This window comes from Kogia breviceps, chromosome 16 (genome assembly GCF_026419965.1).
Source record: "Kogia breviceps isolate mKogBre1 chromosome 16, mKogBre1 haplotype 1, whole genome shotgun sequence".
In the NCBI taxonomy this organism is placed as follows: Eukaryota; Metazoa; Chordata; class Mammalia; order Artiodactyla; family Physeteridae; genus Kogia; species Kogia breviceps.
In genome coordinates, this window is record NC_081325.1 from 42,140,657 (window position 1) to 42,162,671 (window position 22,015).

At 35.0% G+C, this 22,015-nt stretch overlaps 1 protein-coding gene across 4 annotated transcripts in view; it reads right to left on the minus strand.

Moving 5' to 3' along the window:
- The window catches only part of PCDH9 (protocadherin 9), a 981,897-nt gene that overhangs the window by 707,952 nt on the left and 251,930 nt on the right, over positions 1 to 22,015 (minus strand). The window lies entirely within an intron of this gene.

The following is a 22,015-nucleotide window of genomic DNA, read 5'->3' on the forward strand; positions in this document are numbered from 1 at the left end:
TGGACAGCATGGCTTTATTGTAATACAGTTTTCCCAAATATTGAGGTGCAGAAGCATATTTCACAAGTGATAGGGTCATCTAAAGTCAGAGATAAGCCTAATATATAACTATAACAATAATGAATGCAATGTAAAAACAAAGAATACAAATACAAAGAAATTCAAGAATCTCCCTTATAATAAATGCTATCTAAAAATGAAAACAAACTAAATATTTTGATATCAGGGGCTTAAAACAATCATTTTATTTTTACCTGTTAGACTTTATTACAAACTTTCACATTTACAGGATAGTGGGAGGTCTTGGGGTGGGTTGGGTGTCCCTTCCTTTCATCTGTGCACATACTGCTATTTTAAAACTCATGCCATTTACTAGTCTCTGTTCATCATCTTTGTAACCCTGGTATCCAGCATGTACTCAGTACAGGTTTGTGAAATGAGGGAGACTCTTATCCAGTTCTAACAGGAACTCAGTCAGCATCTGCTTCAACACTAACGCTGGCAAGAGATTTGCCACCTCATAAGAGAAAGCATTCCATTTTTAACAACTCAGAAAGAAGTGTCTTCATTACAAGAAAATCCAAATTTACCTGCTTATATAACTCCCATTAATCCTACATTTTACCAGATAAAGTTTGAAAGAAGTTTCTTTTTCCATGTAAAAGCCTTTGAAATACTTGTAGCCAACTGTAACACAACATACCAACTCTCCTCATAAGGCATCATTTCCAGATATTTCTTTGTTCTCTTTTAATTTTTCCTCTCTCAAAGAGCAATGTCCAGAACATTGCATTATCTACCAGTTGTTCTGATCAGTGCAGAGAACTATGGGAATTTCCTCCATGGCTCTGTGCAGTGTATTTCTATTCAGGATGCCCAAGATTCATTAGCTTTTCTTGGCATTCTCATCACAGGATGACTCACAGTCCATTTACAATCAACTAGGAGTTCCCAAGTCTTTAAGATGTGATGTCAAATCATGACTCCTTTGTCCTTGGTTCTTCTAGTTGGTTTCTTGTGTTTGAGAGGAAGACCTTATTTCATGCTGATAGCTTGAGCATGTTGTTTCCATCAGTCAAGATTTTCTAAACTTTGATTGTGTCAACTATCTAATATATTAACTATCAATTCAGCTTTGTGTTGAGTGCAAATGTGATAAGCATAACCTATATGTCTACATCGAAATCATTGACAAAAATAGTCCAAGGGCAAATGCCTGTATCACAATACCAGAAACCTCCTTCTAAGATGATACTCACATTTACCATTTTTGATCACTTATGATGTTTTAAGAACCACATATATGTGATCTTTAACTCTTATAACAACTCTTTAATATGCTATCTTCATTTCATAGAGAAAAACAGAAAATGTGAATGATTTCATCAAAAGCAGATAACTAGACAATGCCAGAGCTGGAATTCCAACTGGGATCTTCTCACTGCAAAGCCTACTTGTTACCACATGGCACTCACTCCGTTCAAGTACAGCTGGATCCCCTTAGATCTAATACCTAGAACATGTTTATCTATTCTCTTCCCTGAAATATATCTAATAAAGACTGGCAAAAACCATGCTGACATCACCAGTTTATTTCTATAGCTTTCCAGTAAGCTGCCAAACTATCTCTTCAAAATTAAAAATGAAATCTTTTTGGCATTCTTGCTTCTGTGAGTATTTCTAAGTGATTACATTTCTTTTCCTAAATATTTGCAAGACACCCAATTTTCTATTCCATACTTTGCTATGGAGTGTTAAGTCCATTAGTTTTTATTTTTTTAAGTCCACCATTTAACCCTTTTTGAGTTTTAGACCTCCTCCCCACCCAAAGCAAATGATGTATGGAGACACTTTCCATTTCAACACTGTACTGCTTTACCAGAAGCTTATAAAGCTATAATAAATTGAAATCACTAGTCTCATGCCTACAATTATGTTCATAGCATAATCCTGTCGGTGAAAGAACACCTTACTCTTCCGCTTCAATAGTATGATTGAAAAATCTAAATTTGACTCCTTGGCCCAGCACTTTCTACATGATACAGGATTATGAACATCAGTTAAGTACTCTCTTTTTCAAACTATTTTTTTAATAACAAGCATTGATTGATTTACTTTCTAGCAATTGTTTCCAAAAAATCTCAGAAATATTTGTGCTTTGACCTAAAGCAACTAAAATGGTATTTTTACCAAAATTATATTTTCTCAGATATACACAGAATTAATTTAGATTAAGCCAAATCTATTTTGAACATCAACTATTAGATTTTTCTTCTTATATAATTCTGAAATGAGGCATGTATATATTCTTGAGGCATAATTAGCTATGCTTTTTCTTAGAGTAAAAAAAAAATGTTTCCTGGATAAAAAAAAAAAAAAAAAAAAAAAAAAAAAAAACAGGTCTTAAAATAATCTTACTGATAGCAATGATATTTTAGGTCTTGGTTGTGTGTCCAAAGTATGTGCATAGATGTGCACTATTAAGGTGCCATTCTAGATCCAATTCTCCCTTTTTTCTTTTCTGCAATTATAAACATGTACTCTTTGAAAGAAAAGGAAATAGAAAAGCAAACCTGAATTAGAATAGTCTTGCAAAGGAAAATTAGATTAGCTCACACCTATAGAAGTTGTTCCAGGTCGATGCTTCATGGAACTCTGATTAGAATTTCAGACCTTCTGCAAAAGAATCTAAAAAATAATCTGTTGAAATGTGAAGTTATATGCATACTGAGAATATCAAGCATGTGAAGCATTTCTTTGGCAGACCTTAGGAAAAATGTATGGAGTTAAAAAAGGCTTTACCCCATTTCTCACACATGTCCAGTTTTCTTCTCCTGAGTTTTCAGTCTTTGTCCCTTCTAGCTCACAAGACGGATACTAACATTTCCAGAGGATAACTAATAGGACAGTTTCAGACAGTGAAGTTTCTGTTACTCCTCACCCCCCCCCTTCTCCATTATGGTTCAGATCTCTGAGTGTGTCCCTTTATTAAAAAAAAAAAAAGGTCAGCCCATATTGAATTCTTCTGTCTAGCCTGTAATGATCAGTGTCAGAATTGCCGCCTCTTCCATCTAATTGTTTGAGTGTCTTATCTATGCAGATCACTGCACAATCGTGTCTGTCTTAGATATTGATCAAAGGGGGCCAAGTTGTCCAGATCTTTGACCATGCATGAGATCAGCTTTCTAATCACAGCCTTGCAGATCTGAAGTGTTATTGGACAATTCTTTGTGCTTTTATAATCTCTCTCTTTTTAAATGGGGAATTGTCATCTAACACTGCAGCATGATTCACTAGTCTTCAGCGCAGAGAGCTGTCAGGATACTTTCATAGATTACAATCATGTATATCACAAAGGATACACAATTGTGTTATTCACATGTGTAATCATCCATAGACTGACTAGAAATAACAGTGGTCTTACTATGCAAACAGCAGTCCATAATATGCAAATGAATATAAACAAAACCAAACACAAACCTCCAGAATAATGTTTACTGATGTGTCCTTAAAAATCCCATTCGTAAAACCACATCTTTCCTGTCTTCTCAAAAACGTTAAATAAGATACAAAATTAATGCATGGAAAAGTTTATGCTTTCTCTCTTGCATTTTTGAAATGGGACCACAGTATAATCCTATTCAGATTATTTGATTTATATTCTCCCAAGACTGTCTCCTGGAATCATTATATGCTTGTATAAGGTTTATATAGTGTCTCTTTTAATTACTGACACTAATCTATTCACTGACTGCAAATCTAATGCACACTGGAACTGGCAGCCTATAAATTCCATCCTTCAGATGTGTCCTTGAACATGTGTTTGTCCTGATGAAGAAAAGAAACAAAATAGGAATAATAAAATAGGAGGAAGTTTTTTTCAAATAATATATCCAAGAGACCTTAGAAGGCCAAAAGATATTTTAGTTAAAACGAATAAAAATAAATAGCTCCTTGCTCATTCACATTTCATAAAGAATCTTTTCTAATTATACTGCAGTTGAGACTTCAGATTACTCTTAAACAATAGGGTGCTATACCAAAAGATGATATTAGATCTTTAAATATGATCTGAAAACAGTTGATATAATATAAATTTTATTTAGGTATATAGCTTCAATTGAGTGCAAACATTCTTAACACGAAGAAAGAAAACGAAGGTTATGATGAATATTTATTTCCTAATCTTACTTATGCTGACCCACACTGATTTTTGGAGGGGGCCATCTGAGTATATTACCGATACACACACACACACACACACACACACACACACACACACACACACACACACAGACACGTACATGCCCTACAATGCAAGAAATCAAATTATTTACACAAGGTGATTGCTTCAGTTCTTAGAAATAGAATTGCTAAAACATACCCAAACCTGGATTCTCTCCTGTGTTAAACAGACTAGTCATGTTTTCCTACTAAATACATAAGAATCATCACAGACACAAATAGTAGTAGAAGGAGAATGAGAGACAATTGCCATAAAACCCAGAAAAAAAAAAAAATTTGTTGTCCAAAGTATTTTCCGCATACAACGCTTATTCTTTTTGTGGGCCTTTGTTTACCTTGTATAACCTAGTGTAAAACACTGAAAGTGAACATTGACATGGCTTAAGTCATGCAAATTATACTTTTGCAGCCATTACTCTGTTTAAGAAATGGTTTCTGCCTCTCTCCGCACCAAGCGTATGTGCAATACTTAGTTTTTCTCAATATCCTACAACATAGTTTGCAATAAGTCCTGAAATCACTTTGTGGCCGAGTTCTTGAGATCTATGGATAGTTCCAAAAATATCCTTCTGAAATACTGGTTCACTATCTCATTTATTTTTCACAAGAAGGTTTTGACACAGTTCTAATCTCCATTACATTGATACAGAAATTCAGAATATGGTTTTGGCAACCAAAAAGCCTCAAGATCAACTTGAGTCACTGGTAGTTCTAATAGAACTTAAGCTTTATGACTCATACTTGTCCTACCATGGTTTCTTTAAAATAGTAAAATTAGACAAAAAATTAAGGCTCAGTTAAAAGACTGGTCACTATCTTCTCTTTGTCCCTGCTTTATATATAAAGGTTCATCTGGTATCAGGTAAACAGACAAGTGGCCTCAAGGAACTTCCCTATTGTTCATGTAGTATGTCCATCTCCTTTCCAATCAACACTCTATCTAACATTACCAGCTGTAACCATCCCTGAAAACTGCTCTTTACTTCCCTTGGATTCAGGTCCTAGTTCGTGAATTGTAGTATCACTGTGGGAATCAGCCCTATCTCCATGTTTTGTTCTTCCTTGTGGCTTCCCCATGGCATAATAGTCCTTGCATCCAACTCCTCACCACCCATCTCTGTTCCTAGTTACCTTCACTCATGTACTACAAGCTATAGGATCTTTTGAAATACTGTTTTAGTCCTTCACAAATCTGAAGGTTTATCTTTATTTTTTACCCCTTCTCATGATGTAAGTTGTTAAAAGCAAGAACAAAGCAAACTTCCAAATAACAAGACACCACATCATGACTATTTTATTTTTAAAAATACTCATGAGATTGGTATGTGGTCCACAGTCAACTACAAAAGGAGAGAAACTCTACTTATGAGGTATAAGGTGGAGCAGTGGAAGAGGAAGAGGACAGATATATCAGAGGTCCTCAAAGGAAAATGAAGAAGTGACAGGATGGAGATCGAGACCAGTGGTTTCAAACTATTTTGATCATGTACTTCAACAAGATTAAAAAAATAAGATATAAACATAAACTCACTACATGTAACTATCTATTCATTTAGAATTATATCCATGTATTTATACTGTTAGCTAATCTATCAAGGCACAATAAAATTAATGAGACAATGTAACATCTGATTTCAAATATCTTTTACATGTTCATTTTTTGTATGATGTCTTATCAAATCAGATAGATCATCAGTTAATTTGAAAATATAAGGTATTTGATGTAAAGCTTATTCTGCAAATAGACATGTCATTTCCTTGTTGCTTGCCGCATCTACTTGTATTATGTTCAATTGTCAGGTTTGTGCTTTGTCCATTTGAAAATGGACACATGAGGATTACTGAGGATGACCTTAATTATAATAGAATAATATAATCATTATTTCATGTAACAGGGGTATGGAAACCAGTGCATGATACGTTGCAGTGAAATCAAATATGTGACTGAAGATGCCACTGTTCACCTTTCCATGTTACAGTTCTCCCACTCTTCCCTCAGGTTACCTCCAAAAGGTGAATATGACCGCAGTGACTTTGGTGATGGGGGCAGAGTCCCAATCCATATATTAAATTTTAGAAAGGTAAACTTTATTTTCTTCAAGAAAAATAAACCGTGATTCTAATACTTTTCCCACACTAAAATTTGTCATCTCAACTACCCTCTGGAGACTGTGCTCCCCACTTTAAAAACTACTGATGTAAAGGAGTAGCTGTGAGCGGTGATAGGAAAGAAAATCTCATTTCTGTGTTCCCTAAGCCAGCCCCACTCTCTCCCTCTCTCGCTAGTCACAACCCCTTTCTCAGGGCTATCCTGACACCTACCTTGTTCAACTTCCTGCTCTAAACTCCAGGCTTAAGATGAGGGAGGCTTGGCTTAACTGTGAAGAAATTAGATTAGATAAGAAGCAGGGAAATTATCATCCACAATGGAGGGAAAGACAGTCTTGGCATCCCATTTTGAACTTCTGAAAGCATGTTTCCACTTAACGGTAATGCATTCATAACACTCTACCAAACTTTTTCTTTAGATAATTTATGGGCAAATTGTTTGTGAGCTAGCCTATTAACCTAACTTCTTAAAATACATTGTTTTGGTAGTAAAATGGCTTTCTAATTTTAAATAATTGACCTTAACCACACTATGCCCATTCATAAATTACAAACTGCACATAGAGAGATTGTCAGCTTTTATGCCAACTGAGAGGCTAAAGCAGCTCTCTAAAGTGAAATTTTACATTGTGAAGTTTAATTATGAGTGACTGAACACACAGTACTGTGTGAACTATTCACCTTATCTGCAACAGTGTTATGACATAACCTGGTTTAAATAAGACAGTTTTAACCACCTAGTAGTTAAATGACTTGCGATAAGACAATAATAAAAGTCTGTCTGATGTTAGATATGCTTAGGCTTTTACTCCTTTGTTTATTTTTGAGAATATTAATCATTGTACTAAACTAATAAAATAAAATTGTGGGTTTAAAATTCCATTAAAAAGTTGTCATCTTTGCCATGAACCGGCAGGATGAATCTCATTAGATCCTCATCGAGTTCATAATGAACAAAAGAGACAGGGGTAGGCTAGGCTACAGAAAGTAGGAGTATGAATTATCTCAAATTATTGAATTATAACAACCAAAATTATTTCTGATACCATGAAGTTTTCTTGGTGAAGGGATGTAAATAAAATATAAATTTGGAGAGAGAGAGGAACAGACAAACCATTCTCATGTCAAATTATCTCAGTGGAATTTTTAGGGTAAGACTTAATAATAACTGCTAACACTGACTTAACACTTACTCCCTATTAGACATTGTACTATGTGATTTATATATATATATATATATATATATATATATATATATATATCCCATTCTGTAGATAGGAAAACAAAAGGGGCAGGACAGGAATAAAGACACAGATGTAAAGAATCGACTTGAGGACATGGGGAGGAGGAAGGGTAAGCTGGAATGAAGTGAGAGAGTGGCATGGACTTATATATACTACCAAATGTAAAATAGATAGCTGCTAGTGGGAAGCAGATGCATAGCACAGGGAGATCAGCTTGGTGCTTTGTGACCACCTAGAGGGGTGGGATAGAGAGGGTGGGAGGGAGACACGAGAGGGAAGAGATATGGGGATAGATAGATAGATAGATAGACAGATAGATAGATGTATAGCTGATTCACTTGGTTATAAAGCAGAAACTAACACACTATTGTAAAGCAATTATACTCCAATAAAGATGTTAAAAAAAAAACTCTAATAGGTTGCTCAGGGGCATGTAGTGAGGGGAGCATGCTTTTAACCACTGTGCTGGTATGGAATCACTACTATTTAGAAAGCTAAAAGCTACTTCTGAGAAGTTCAAACAATTTTAGTCAATGCTGAACATTTTACTCAGAGCAATGATAAAGGTGGAAGGTAGGTAGGTGAAAGAGGAGAACAAAGAAATTAAAGACTCACTCAACAGGCATTCTATATTTATTAATGTTCTCATTCATCAAACTTTTATCGAATGCACACTATGTTCCAGGGATGAGATAACTAGGCACCAGGAATATGCAATTATTATACTTGACCTTGTGGGGATCCCAGTGTAGTAAAGGAAATAGAAATAATTACAATAAGCTATGGTAAGAAGAAATGTATTTATATACCAAGTGCTATAATATCATCCCCTTCCAAAAGCAACTTTTACAGTGAATAAAAAGTAATATATTTCTAAGTAAAATTGTGTGGAAGAGCAATTCAGCATCAGTGAGATACACTTAATCACATGAATTAGTCTATAGTGAGTTTTTGCTACATTTTCTAAAAACGGATGAGGAACTGGGATTGGATGAGAGAAAGGAAGTACTGAGAAAAAAAATTCTTCTGAAAGATAGGGCATGTACCAAGTGAGACAGGAAATATTCTCTTTGTCCTTTGGGGAAAAATATCAAAGTGACTATTAACTACGGTCTACTTCAACTAATCTCGTAGATATCCTTCAATCCTAAAATCCACCCGCGAGAAAATTTCATTTCGGTTACAAGCAATTGTTTTTCTCCTTTTCCTTTTTCCTTTTCAAAACTTTTCAACTTTGGAGGAAAATATATTGATTATTCATCTTAAAGCATTAGCAGAAAGAAATGTGTAGAAGATATGGTACTTATTTATAGAACGGCCAACCTAAGGAACACACAAACTAGAGAAGTATTTAAAGTTCCACTCTGCAGCTCTTCCATGGGTCTAATTTGAGGAGGACTATACAGGCCCTTTGGCTAAAATTCATTTCCTCTATGAAATCTCTCAGAGCCTGAAATATTACCAGTAAAATAATTCCTTGAGTTTCAAGTGATTTTTGGCTTCATGAATAAACTGTAGATTCCCCCTAGCCAAGAAACACACCTTATTCCCTTGCATACAGTATTTTACTGGGGATTGCAATTAAGTAAACCCAACAAACCTCAAGACCAATATGGACAACAGAAGTCAATATTTAGGCAAGGCTAAGTCTGGGGGTAAATCTGAGCCTTAAGGGATAGCCCAAACCGAATACCAACTGTCGTTTTTCGTTTGTATGACCTTTATCCACTCCAAGAGATTATATTTTTATCTGTAATCAAATAAGAGAAAAAGAACAAATATGATGTTTTGAGGGAGTGAAGAGAATTTATTTTACCTTTGTTTCTACATGTAGATCTATCTCACTATCACATTTTTCCTCCTTAAAATTCTTGAGGATAAAGAAAAAAATCTAAAATGAGACAGATCTTTTGGAAATTTGAAACTCATTTTTCATTTTCATTTCCCATTTAAACACTACCCAAATTCTGAAAAGTAGACCATGGCCCCCAACCCCAGTCATCCAAACACCTAATCTGTCAGGTTTAAATGACTTGTTGGAAGTATCATTTTCCTTTATTCATTGGAAACCTGTAATAGATTTGGGGTGTGTCATTTTATTTCTCATTCTAGTAATAAATTTCTGAGATCATTATACTTTTTCTCAGGTAATAATTAATATTTCATTCTTCTTAAATAGTACACCTCTCTTTACATATTTGGAATATATACCATCTATATGCTTGACACTTGGAGTATCTTGTCTAATGTTCATAGGAAGAAGAAAAATCTGGCTTTCAGGGTGTTTAGAGTACAGTGATGACAGCCTATATGCCAATTTCACAAGCTTTGCTGCCTGAGTCATAGGCTGTACTTTAAACGGCAGCATATGGCTGGAGAGTCATAGCAGCAGGAAAGCGTGGAAGTGCCCAGATCACAGCTGCAGTCACACAAAGAAAGTTTTGATGTTGGTATCCATATCCCTCTTCCTCATCAACAACAAAAAGGATGACTACTTAAGATTCTGTTGTCTTAAAGGCTTTATTAAGTTATTGCTCAAGGTAGGAAAGGGATATTATTGTCTACATATGTTTGCCAGAATCATGCAGCTTCTCTATTCTGTCTTTCCTAGCAGGTGTCTCTTTAAGCACTTATTCTAAATGGAACACAACTGGGAGACATCAGAAAGGGCACTGTTGACAACTGTCATAGTAGGTTCCAGCTTGACTGGTAGCTGAGCAGAAGGTCTCTCTCCAGAGTACTTCAGATAATCCTAATAGCAGCAGCATTTCCACTAGGAACCTTGACTACCAGAAAGGAGTGCTGGGAAATAGTGCTCCTGGTGAAATCTGATCTCCTCACTGGAAATGGTCCATACCACCAGATTTTCTACAGAAAATAGCTATGGCGAAATTAAAAGAATCCTGATTTTAAAGGCAAAACTGTAATTTGTGAAGAAAGTACATAATCTGGATAGATGTCAATAATATTAAGATAAAATATGCTAAATTAATCATTGTTCATACCTGTTGAACCTTTAATGTAATCTAAATCTTTTCATAAGCTAAATGGAATGAAAACCCCAAAGCTGTCCAACTTTTTCATTAAACTAACATATGAAAGACTAACCTACCAAATATAGAAATGATGATTTAGATGTATACATTCAGATATATGACATTTATGCTTTTGTCTTGTATTATTATTTTTATTAGTTTTGAGGTTCTAGTATTGTTGCTGTCATTAACCATGAGAGAACAGGAAACTTATTTTCAGATGCTGAAATTTGAGTCTGTTTAAATAATTTACAGGTAGAGATGGTAAGATATTTAGGGTAAAGTTTCTCTACAAATCAAAAATGGGGGAAAAAACAATATGAATTTTCTTCTTGCTCAGGATTATCCATCTGCAAAATAAAAGCTACTGTAATTTCTGAATGATTACAAGAAAATAGATAATATTACCTACCATACTATATTACACATTTCTGAAAGGCACCTATTGTTTATAAAGTAAAATTTATTATGAGACATTAACATATGTTCCAGTTGAAATTTTCCACATCATCTACAAAAGAATCTTCCTGTATAGAAGTTAATCATAGATCAGAGACCCATAAATATATTGTTATTTTCTAATTTTAATATATTAAATATCTTCCCTGAGAATATATATGTATCGCTATTTAAATTATAAGGGCCGAAACACCATACACATTTTTATTAATAAAAATTGCATAAAATTATCTTTTATAGTCAACATCTATATTTGGTTAGCAAAGAATGACTTGTTTTTTTCTTTGTTTTTGTTTTTTTACTACATGTCATAAGTGTTGAGTTGGTATTAAATGTCCTTATCAGAGCAAAGAGATTAAAGTTTGCACAAAAAATAAAACTACAAACTTTGGAGATTTTACTACCTTTGAATGGTCCAGACTTACAGTCTATGCAAAAATGGACCTTAGGTAAATTTTCTTAGAAATAGATCCTTTACTTATGTAGATCTGTTACTTATGTAACAGAATTCCCTTGTACAGATTTCAGTGAAAAAGCAAGACTTTGCATCATATTACATTGAGAAAATAAGAGCCATTTGAAAGAAACTTTCTAATATTTTATCCAAAAAGTCTGTAAATCTACATGGTTCTTGAGTCTACCTTTTCCATCATCTTCCTCATTAATAATGGCGGAAATATCTTTCCGCCAACATACAACATTTTCTGCCAACAACATACAAACATTCCACAGTGGCTTTCATTTTAAAACAAACACAACCAACTGTATTCCACTCCATATTTCCATCAAAATATCACCTACTTTCTCTTCTCTCAATCATGTTTAAAGTTCTTGTAAGAATCATTTTTTTCTAATCAGATTTTCTCCCTTATAATTCCAAAAACTACATGTGTAAGACTGCCAATAATCTCCATGTGTCTCAAATCATATGGATACTTTTCAGTTCTCATTTTACACAATTAACCATATTATACTTGAATCTCTACCCGTCACCTCCTCTTCCCTCTCCTTCTCTCTCCCTCTCTCCTCCCTTTTCCTTCCTCCTTCACTTTCTCTTTTTGGCTTTTTTCACTCACCACCTACTAGTTATTTTCTCCTACCTCTTGGCCTGTCTCTCTTTGATTTTCTTTCCTATTTCATTCTCTTCTATTAACTATTGACTTCTGAAACTCTTACCAGCTCAGCTTGGAGTAATTCTTTCATTTTTCCCGAAAGGTGGTATATTTTATTCTCATTGCTTTTAATACCATTTATTTGGCAGTGATATCCACATTAATATATACTATACATATCATACTGTACCACAATACTATATATATTATAGTGTATATATACATGTAACCCTATATGTATACATACACACATATATATCTTTACATTTATCATCTATGTATCTTAACTTCTGATCCTTCTAACAACTTCTTTTTTTTTTTTTTTTTTTTTTGGTACGCGGGCCTCTCACAGTTGTGGCCTCTCCCGTTGCAGAGCACAGGCTCCGGACGCACAGGATCAACGGCCACGGGCCTAGCCGCTCCGTGGCATGTGGGATCTTCCCGGACCAGGGCACGAACCCGTGTCCCCTGCATCGACAGGCGGACTCTCAACCACTGTGCCACCAGGGAAGCCCTAACAACTTCTTTTTAATCTTATTTTTCCACCTCAGGAAATTGCAATGCTGTTTATTCCATTGCTCATGTTCACAAACTGGGAGGCATTCTTAAAACCTCCATCTCTCTCACCAGCCTCATCTAATCCATCAAGAGGTGATCTTGATCACACCACATATTTACATACACACACACACACCCACACACACACCATCTCCATCTTCACAATCCAAGTCCACTTTCACTTCATATAAAACAGCTAGGGTAATCTTATAACATTATAAGGGGATTGTATAATTTATCTGAAATGATTTTTAATTTAAAATAAGATAAAGATTTATTATTATCTTTGCCAACATATCCTTACGGTTTCTAACAACTTCAATTACTACACTGTGCTCTAGAATTTTCTATTTATCCTTTAGATCTTAATTTGAACATTACTTCCTATAGGACAATCTTCCTGATTTGATCTAAATGAAGTCCCTTTATCTTTTCTCATCTCCTCTATTTTTCCATCACAATTCTTATCACTATTTGTAATCATATATTCCTTTGTGTGCTCACTTACTTAAAACTATATCAATCACTAATTTTTAAGAGTCATAATCATGTTTATATAAGTTTATGTGAATTTATGCTTTTTTTTACTACTTTATATCCTATCCCTTGCTTAATATTTGGCACTCAGTAGGTATTTAATAAATATTTGCCAAATAAACAAATATTTTAGCAAAATCTTTCAGCAGAAAGAGAATTACAGTGAAATTCAGTATAACTCTAAAACAAAATAAACAAATAATGCATAAAAACACACATGTGGATTCCAAGCTGTTTTGTAAGCTATATTTGTCCCATCATATTCAGCCTTTGTACAATGCTTGTTAAAGTAAGCTCCATGTGTTTTGCTATTAACAGTCTATTTTAAACATGCGCAATGTGCTAAGTGTTATATCTATTAACAGGATATATAAAGTACTGACCTTGAAGATATTTCCAGAATCAAATAAGACTAAGACATTGAAAAAGGTAAAAAGCAGTAAATTATACTTAAAAATATACTTGAGAAAGATTTCATTTTTCTTTATTACTATTATAATTACCTACGGAAAACGTGATCCAATTGAAACTTATTGAATTCTTACCTCTTATTAAAGATCCTGTTAATAATACAATTTCTACCAACAGAAAAGAAATTCCCTCATTGTTAATTTATTAATGGAATGCTTGCTATTCTATAAATTACAGCTCTCTATTTACTGAATGCAATATATCAATGTGTCCATCTACTTTCTTGATTTGTCATAATGCTAATTACAAACATTACTAAATGTTTAAAAATAAACTGAAAGGGTAACGTTAAAAATTAATATGGAGGGCTTCCCTGGTGGCGCAGTGGTTGAGAATACATCCGCCTGCTGATGCAGGGGACACGGGTTCGTGCCCCGGTCTGGGAGGATCCCACATGCCGCGGAGCGGCTGGGCCCGTGAGCCATGGCCGCTGAGCCTGTGCTCCGCAACGGGAGAGGCCACAACAGTGAGAGGCCCGTGTACCGCAAAAAAAAAAAAAAAAAAAAAAAAAAAAAAATTAATATGGAACAGCAGCCTAAAATTTATGACATGATAAGCTTTATAACAGAAAATTAGCCCAACAGTAACTTATTTACCAGTAACAATAACAAATCCCTTATATCAGTTCCTATAAAATACATGTTTTCATATAAAACATGCTCCCAAGGTACAAAAAATGCAGAATTACATGAAGAATATAAAAGTAGACATAAGTATTAGACTGTAAAATTACATTATAATTCACTATTTAGTCATAGAAGTAGGATTGGAAGTAGACTTCTTTTCTGCTTTGGTTGAATTAGTTAAATATATGAAAGTTGTCTTCCAGGCCTGCCTATGCCCAGGGTCTCCCAGAAGGAAGACCAGGCTGCCTACTCACTCCATCTACCCCCTCCTCAGAAAAGTCTGAGATCATTTCTACCACCTCTATCAAAACTAGTCTGCTTTCAGCACCACTCTCCCAAACCCTGCTTTGTAAAGAAACAGTAAGTCTGTATGCTTTAAGCAGAAATCTGGAGAAAAAAGAAAACACTTGAAATTCTTTAATCTCCCCCACAGCATGTCTTTCTTAATTTCCAGCAAAATTATTCTATAAGCAGGCTTTTTTTTTTATTAATAACAATGTGAACTCCTGGTCTTGATGTACATTTAGATCTACTGTATGTTCCATTGTATGTTCCATTTTTTGAAAAGTGAAATTTTCATTGAGGCTTTAAAAAGTTGAAAAATTTATCATAGGATGAAAAGTAGCTTAATGGAGAAAGAGACAAGTTTATTTATGTCTATCAGTTAAGATTTCTATAAAAGTTCTGAAAAAGGGGTCATCCACTGCTAGGGGGTGGAGTCCCCCTCAGTGTAGAAGCAGGTAGTTAGGAAACAAATGATTTTTCTGGCTTCTCCAGTTCTTTCTCAGCAACTTTAGATGCATGATGATATTTCTTGCATGTAACAAATCAAATAGAGTAAATACAACCTTTTTTCTTTCTTGCATATAATAAATCAAATGGAAGATTTATACCTCTCTTTTGTTTTCCTGAAATGGGTACTTCCCTTCTTCACATAACTGCTTTTAAATCAGATGGTATGAAGATCATATCTTTGAGGTCAGATAGGTTTGAGTTTAAAATCTTTTGGTCAAGTTAACCAGTTTCCTCATTTTTAAAATGGCAACAATATCTACCTCATGGGCTGCTGAAAGGTTTAAATGAGATCTTAGAAGCACTCAGAAATTATTAGCTCATTTATTCAGGATTTACTATAGAGTAGTCATTATGCTATTTCTGTCTCTTGCTTTCAGTTTTTTACATGGATATGTTGTCCGAATGCCTAAGTAGAAGAATGCACATCTGTTCGCAACATCTAGTATGTTTCAATTTCTTTATTGGTATTAAAGAGTGATTCCCAAAAAGGGTGTTTTCAGACATATTTTTAGCCGGGGGTACTTGCAACTTTGCAGTACATGACCAGTTACACTGCATAGACACTGACAAACTGCTGTGATTGTGTGTGTGTGTGTGTGTGTGTGTGTGTATACATATAAATATAAAATGCTAGTTTTATAATCTGAACAATTTCTCTAAAAATAAATCCAGTTCCAACCTCTGCGAGTGACAATCAACAGAAGGGAAGAAAATGGTGACCCAACAAAGTCACTCAGATAGTGAAACACCTTAGTCATCACTGGCATTTCAATTACCTAATAGGTCATCTGGGCACATATATAACACTTTTGAAGACCAGAAATAAGAGTTTTTCAAAGTGAAAATATATTTCCTTCAACTTCAGTTAAAATAATTCATGTCAAAAGTTCCTCTCACTTAAAAAATAATTTATATTCTGTAAGAGATTGAGGGTGGTAGTCATTTAACCAGTTGTTATTATGCTATACATGTGTGTATATGTTATATATACATATATATAATCATTCATGCAAAAATATGTCTGTGTATATTTATAAAATGGTGGGGGAGATTATCTACCTATCTATCCATTTCCCACCCCTCCTACCATTAATTGCATGTTTGCAATCACAACCCTGAAGTGAGACAAGAAGTACCTATTTCTTTTTTTTTTTTTTTTTGCGGTATGCGGGCCTCTCACTGCTGTGGCCTCTCCCGTTGCGGAGCACCAGCGGCCACGGCTCACGGGCCCAGCCGCTCCGCGGCACGTGGGATCCTCCCGGACCAGGGCACGAACCCGTGTCTCCTACATCGGCAGGCGGACTCTCAACCACTGCGCCACCAGGGAAGCCCCAAGAAGTACCTATTTCTTCATTGAAAAAGGGGTTGGGCAGGCAGGAGCATCCTGGCACTTTCCTCCCATTGCCATTGATGCAAGGAATATATGTTCTGAGATGAATTAGACCATAGACTATGGTAGTTGGCTGAAATAACATAGTCCAATAATTGTATTAGAATATATCTTTAAGATAATGCAGATAGAAAATGTTATACTGGCTTTCTCTGAATAATTGTATCTTATTTTCTAGCTTTATGCATGATCTAGATACCATGTGCCATATATTGCTTTATGTTGGTTACAACTGCATAATTATATATTATGTTTAACATTATTAATTTAACTGCAGGTAAACATAATTTGTTTCATCATTAGAAAGTTCACAATTTTCTTAATTTTCACTGTGCTCTAAGAAAGAAAACAATTCTAAATTAGTAACAGCAACCAGAATTGATAAGAAATTTGCCTTGTAAAGAGTCTTCTGGGGCTTCCCTGGTGGCACAGTGGTTGAGAATCCACCTGCCAATGCAGGGGACATGGTTCGAGCCCTGCTCTGCGAAGATCCCACGTGCTGCGGAGCTACTGGGCCCGTGAGCCACAACTACTGAGCCTGTGCGTCTAGAGCCTGTGCTCTGCAACAAGAGAGGCCACGACAGTGAGAGGCCCGTGCACTGCGATGAAAAGTGGCCCCCACTTGCGGCAACTAGAGAAAGCCCTCGCACAGAAACAGACCCAACACAGCCGAAAAATAAAAATAAATTTAAAAATAAAAATAAAAAATGTGCAGTTCCATCACATTTATTAAAAATTTAAAAAAAATTAAAATATATAAAAATAAAGAGTCTTCTGATTTGTTTTATTTGAAAAAACCCTTTTCCAAAAAGTAAATGTTTACTAAAATAAATAATGCTGTTTATGTCCCTTAATTAAATCTGCACTACCCCCCAGCTGATATGCTCTTAACCAGGCCCTAGTTAACTGTGTAGAAGAGGCTGACTGGTACATGATAAGAGGCCAAACCTTGGTAGGAACCTCTGGCTGTAGAGTCAAACAGAGACACACATAGGTATAACCTCTGACTCTGCCACTTTAACACCAGATTTACTTAACCACTCAAAGCTTCACAGGCTAATGTGTAAATTGGGGATAAAGACAGTTTCTACTTCAAAGAGTTGTTGGAAGAATTAGGTGAGATAATCGGGTAATGTATAAAACAGGGACTGATACCTTGAAAAATATCTGTGCATGAAACACAAACACACTTCCCATAGACTATTCTCACCCAGCATCCCAGATAGTCCTTTTATAATATGTCAGATCATGTCATCTTTATGCTTAATGTTCTGCAATAGTATCTCTTCTCAGAATAAAAATCTAAAGTTGGAATATGAACCTTCTACAAGGTTCTCCATGATTCAGTCCTTGCTGACTGTGACCTCAATTCTTACACTCTTTCCCTAATTATCTCATTCTTTGTTACTGAAATAAACCAAGTAAGTTCTTGATTTGGGCCATTGCACTGTCTTTCCTCCCAAACCATGAACATTTCTACCAGTTTCCCAACAACCTCTCCCCATGAGCCTTTGTATCTTCTTGGCTGACTTCTTCCTCATTTCTCATATCTGTTCAAATTTCATTTCATCAGAGACTTCTCGACTCACCTAATTCACATCTGTACCCACTATGCTGGCCTTTATCCACTTTCCTTGCTTTATGTATTTTTATGGCACTTAAAAAACATTTGAAATGCTATTTACTTGTTTATCTCTTTAATGTTTGTCTCCCTCCAGTGGAATGTAAGCTCAGAGAGGAGAGGGTTTTTTTTCCCCTATGTTCACACTGCTTTTGGACAGTATACTGCATATAGGGAGATTTATTAAATATTTTCTAGATTAATTAATAAATCTAGTTGGCATTATTAAGGTTTTAGAATTTCTAATGCCATCAGTGAATTATACAGGCTCAAAAACAGAATGTGGCAGATGTCCTCATGCAAAATACAATTATTTGTTTATACTTGTAGAACTTCCATTAAAAACACACTTATAAGTAAGCTTGTATTAAATGTTCTATAGTGTGAATATTAAACATTCTCTAGTATTAATATTAATGAAATAACAGTAGTATGAAATAGGCTATAGAATTAATATATACTACATAAAGTAGCATAAAATTAATACAAAGCATTCTGTGAATATTGATGTTCATGCAAATGTGAAAACAATCATTAAAAATTTAATTCGTAAAAGTATTCTTTTTTTTTTTTTTTTTTTTTTTTTTTTTGCGGTACGCGGGCCTCCCACCGTTGTGGCCTCTCCCATTGCGGAGCACAGGCTGCAGACGCGCAGGCTCAGCGGCCACGGCTCACGGGCCCAGCCGCTCCGCGGCACGTGGGATCCTTCCGGACCAGGGCACGAACCCGTGTCCCCTGCATCGGCAGGCGGACCTTAACCACTGCGCCACCAGGGAAGCCCCGTAAAAGTATTCATGAGTAATAAGAAAACAGAATATAACTGTCACTATTCCATGATAAAATTAATATCATAAAGCATTGATGGTAATTGGAAAACTTTTTAAAATATAATGTATGAAGTAAATTATATATTGTAATTGAAAACAACAAAAAGTCATTTCCTACATTCATTTTCATTGTAAAAGCACTCCTGTTTCTCATTCCTTTAGTGAGATAAATTACAGCATTATGGTATTTTTGTACATCACGCATTATCAGAGTTAGGAAGGATGACTCCACTCCTGGCCTTAAGGGTGGCCCCCCAGCTGCCTTACAAATCCACTTAACTCATAGCCCTTACATGCTGGTTGATTTAAGGGTAGATGCATAAACTAAGCGTAAGCCAATCTACACGTGGCATCCATTGACACCACTGATATTTCAGGGTGAACCAATGAACTTAATTGGTCTAATCAGCGGGAAGCCTAAGACTTGGGCTTGATGTTCTTGGAGCATACTCTATGTGAGGTCAAGAGCTTTCATAGAACTTTTATTACTATGAGAGAAACCAACCACAGGATATATCTTTAGACAAACCAAGATGAACCAAGAAAATGGCAGAAATACGGAGCAGAATTCCTGATCAAATCATAGCTGAAGCCTCTACATCTTATTCTTTCAGAGAAGGAGAGCAAACATAGTTTTTGTTTGTTTGTTTAGGACAGTCTTGGGTTTTTTGATGCTGGCAGCCAAGAGTATCTACCAAATTACTATGACGTCCTGTGTGTTTTTAAAAATATGTAAATTAAGAAGTTGCTTCAGAGTTGCAGATTAACTTGAATAGGATTCCTGCCAGAATTGACAGTGCCATCCTGTAACATACAGAGATGTATCTAAAGTAGCATGTTTGCATTTCTTCACATATATATATTTACATTAAAATCATGTGTTAAGTAATGGAAGGGAAAAGACATCCCATTGTTTTTAATGAAATGTTTTCTGATTCTTATGAATTATTCTTTTCCTTAAGCACTAAAGATTCTGCTCAGAGTTGTTATTACCGTTAAAGAAAATAATTTTTAAATGTCACTTTGTATATTTGTCAATTTGCATATTATTTACTGTAATAAAATGCTTTGTTCCCCTTCACTATCCAGCAGAGTTGGATAACTTAAAAAAGAAAAAAAAAAGCTCATTTTCAATTTATGAGAAACATAGTGAGTGTGTGAGAGGTTAGGTGTTTGTGGAAAACAAAAAAGGAAAGATAGGTAATTAGGCAAATATAAATGGTTTTTAGATTATTCATTTCTTTATTTTATCCTTCTTTTGAGAAGGTAATGGGAACTGATTGCATTCTCAGAATTACTAGAGATGCAGCAGACGGTTTTTAAAATATTCTCAAATTAAAACGAGTTCAGCATGTGCTCTGGCAACAGAAATCATAAAACTTTATACATTCACTCTTGCTTTCACTGATGTAATCTAATGTAAATAAGAATTACATTTTATTGAAAAGCTACTTTTTGCAAAAGGTCTTATATTCAACACCATATTCTAATAGGTACCAACTAAATAAGAGAAAAATGCTCATAATTTTAGATATTCTGCTATTATATTTACATCCTTTTTATACATTTGTTATGCAAATAAATATTCATACTAAGTAACAATCGAAATTTCATGAAGACAGATGTAAATAAAATTGTAACTTTATCAAATATTAGACTAGGCTTGAAAAAACCTCTTTACTAGCTGACGAACAAAGAAATTATTCACTTTTTATTTTTTAAGTGGTTGGAATATTATTTGCCATCCTCTAGGGTTGCTTTAAGAATTAGGTAAGTCAGGGCTTCCCTGGTGGTGCAGTGGTTGAGAATCTGCCTGCCAATGCAGGGGACATGGGTCTGATCCCTGGTCAGGGAAAATCCCACATGCTGCAGAGCAACTAAGCCCGTGTGCCACAACTACTGAGCCTGCGTGCTGCAACTACTAAAGCCCGCGTGCCTAGAGCACGTGTTCCGCAACAAGAAAAGCCACCGCAATGAGAAGCCCACACATCACAACAAAGAGTAGCCTCCGCTCGCCGCAACTACAGAAAGCCCATAAGCAGCAATGAAGACCCACCGCTGCCAAAAATAAATTAATTTATTTTTAAAAAAATTTAAAAAGAGAAGAATTAGGTAAATCAGACATTTAAGTATTCATGAAAATTGTCATATCTTTTTAAGATATCTATAACCTACATTTTCAAACCAACATCTTTTCCACCTCTTGAATATTTTCATAACAAAGATTCACATGTGATACAACAGGAAAATACACACTGACTTGAGTGTTCAGGCAAAGTTACTTCTAGAGTTTTTCATGTTTGATTACCTAGGAAAAATTACTGAAACAATCTAGCCTTTGGTTTTCTCATCTGTAAAACAGGAGAGGAAATATTTGGATCTGATAAAAGCTAAGATAGTTTTCAACAGTTTAATTCTAAAATAGAACCACCCATTGGTTGGACTCAAGAAAGTTAATGACAGAAATAAAATCTACTTGTAATGAATTATGAAGGGAGTAATTTAACTATAACTGAAATTGAGTAACAAAATTATGTCTACCAAAAAATTTTAAATGTTTTCTTTCAGCAAAACAACAATTGATAATTATCTCATAAAATGTCTTAGTTGCATATTTTCTCACTAATTTTAGTGATTAGGCTTTTAGTCATTTCCTGCACTATTCCCAAAAGTTGATTTGAAAAAGTTTTCTATGTAAGTGGACCCTCCACCACAATCCTCCTGTTCCAGCTCTGTTGGTATCTGCTTGTTCTTTCAACTTGCCAGGTGAGTCCCAGCCTCAGATTACTTACACTTCTTATTTCTGCCTAGAAACTTCTCCTCCAAATCATTGCTTGCCTAGATCATTCAGATCTCAGCTCAACTCTCATATTATACTGTCTCTAAGTGTATCTTTTGCATAGTGCTTATTACAAGATGAAATCATTTTGTTTGTGTATTTGCTTACTTGTTTTTTTCTTTACCTTGACAAGAATATATATACTCT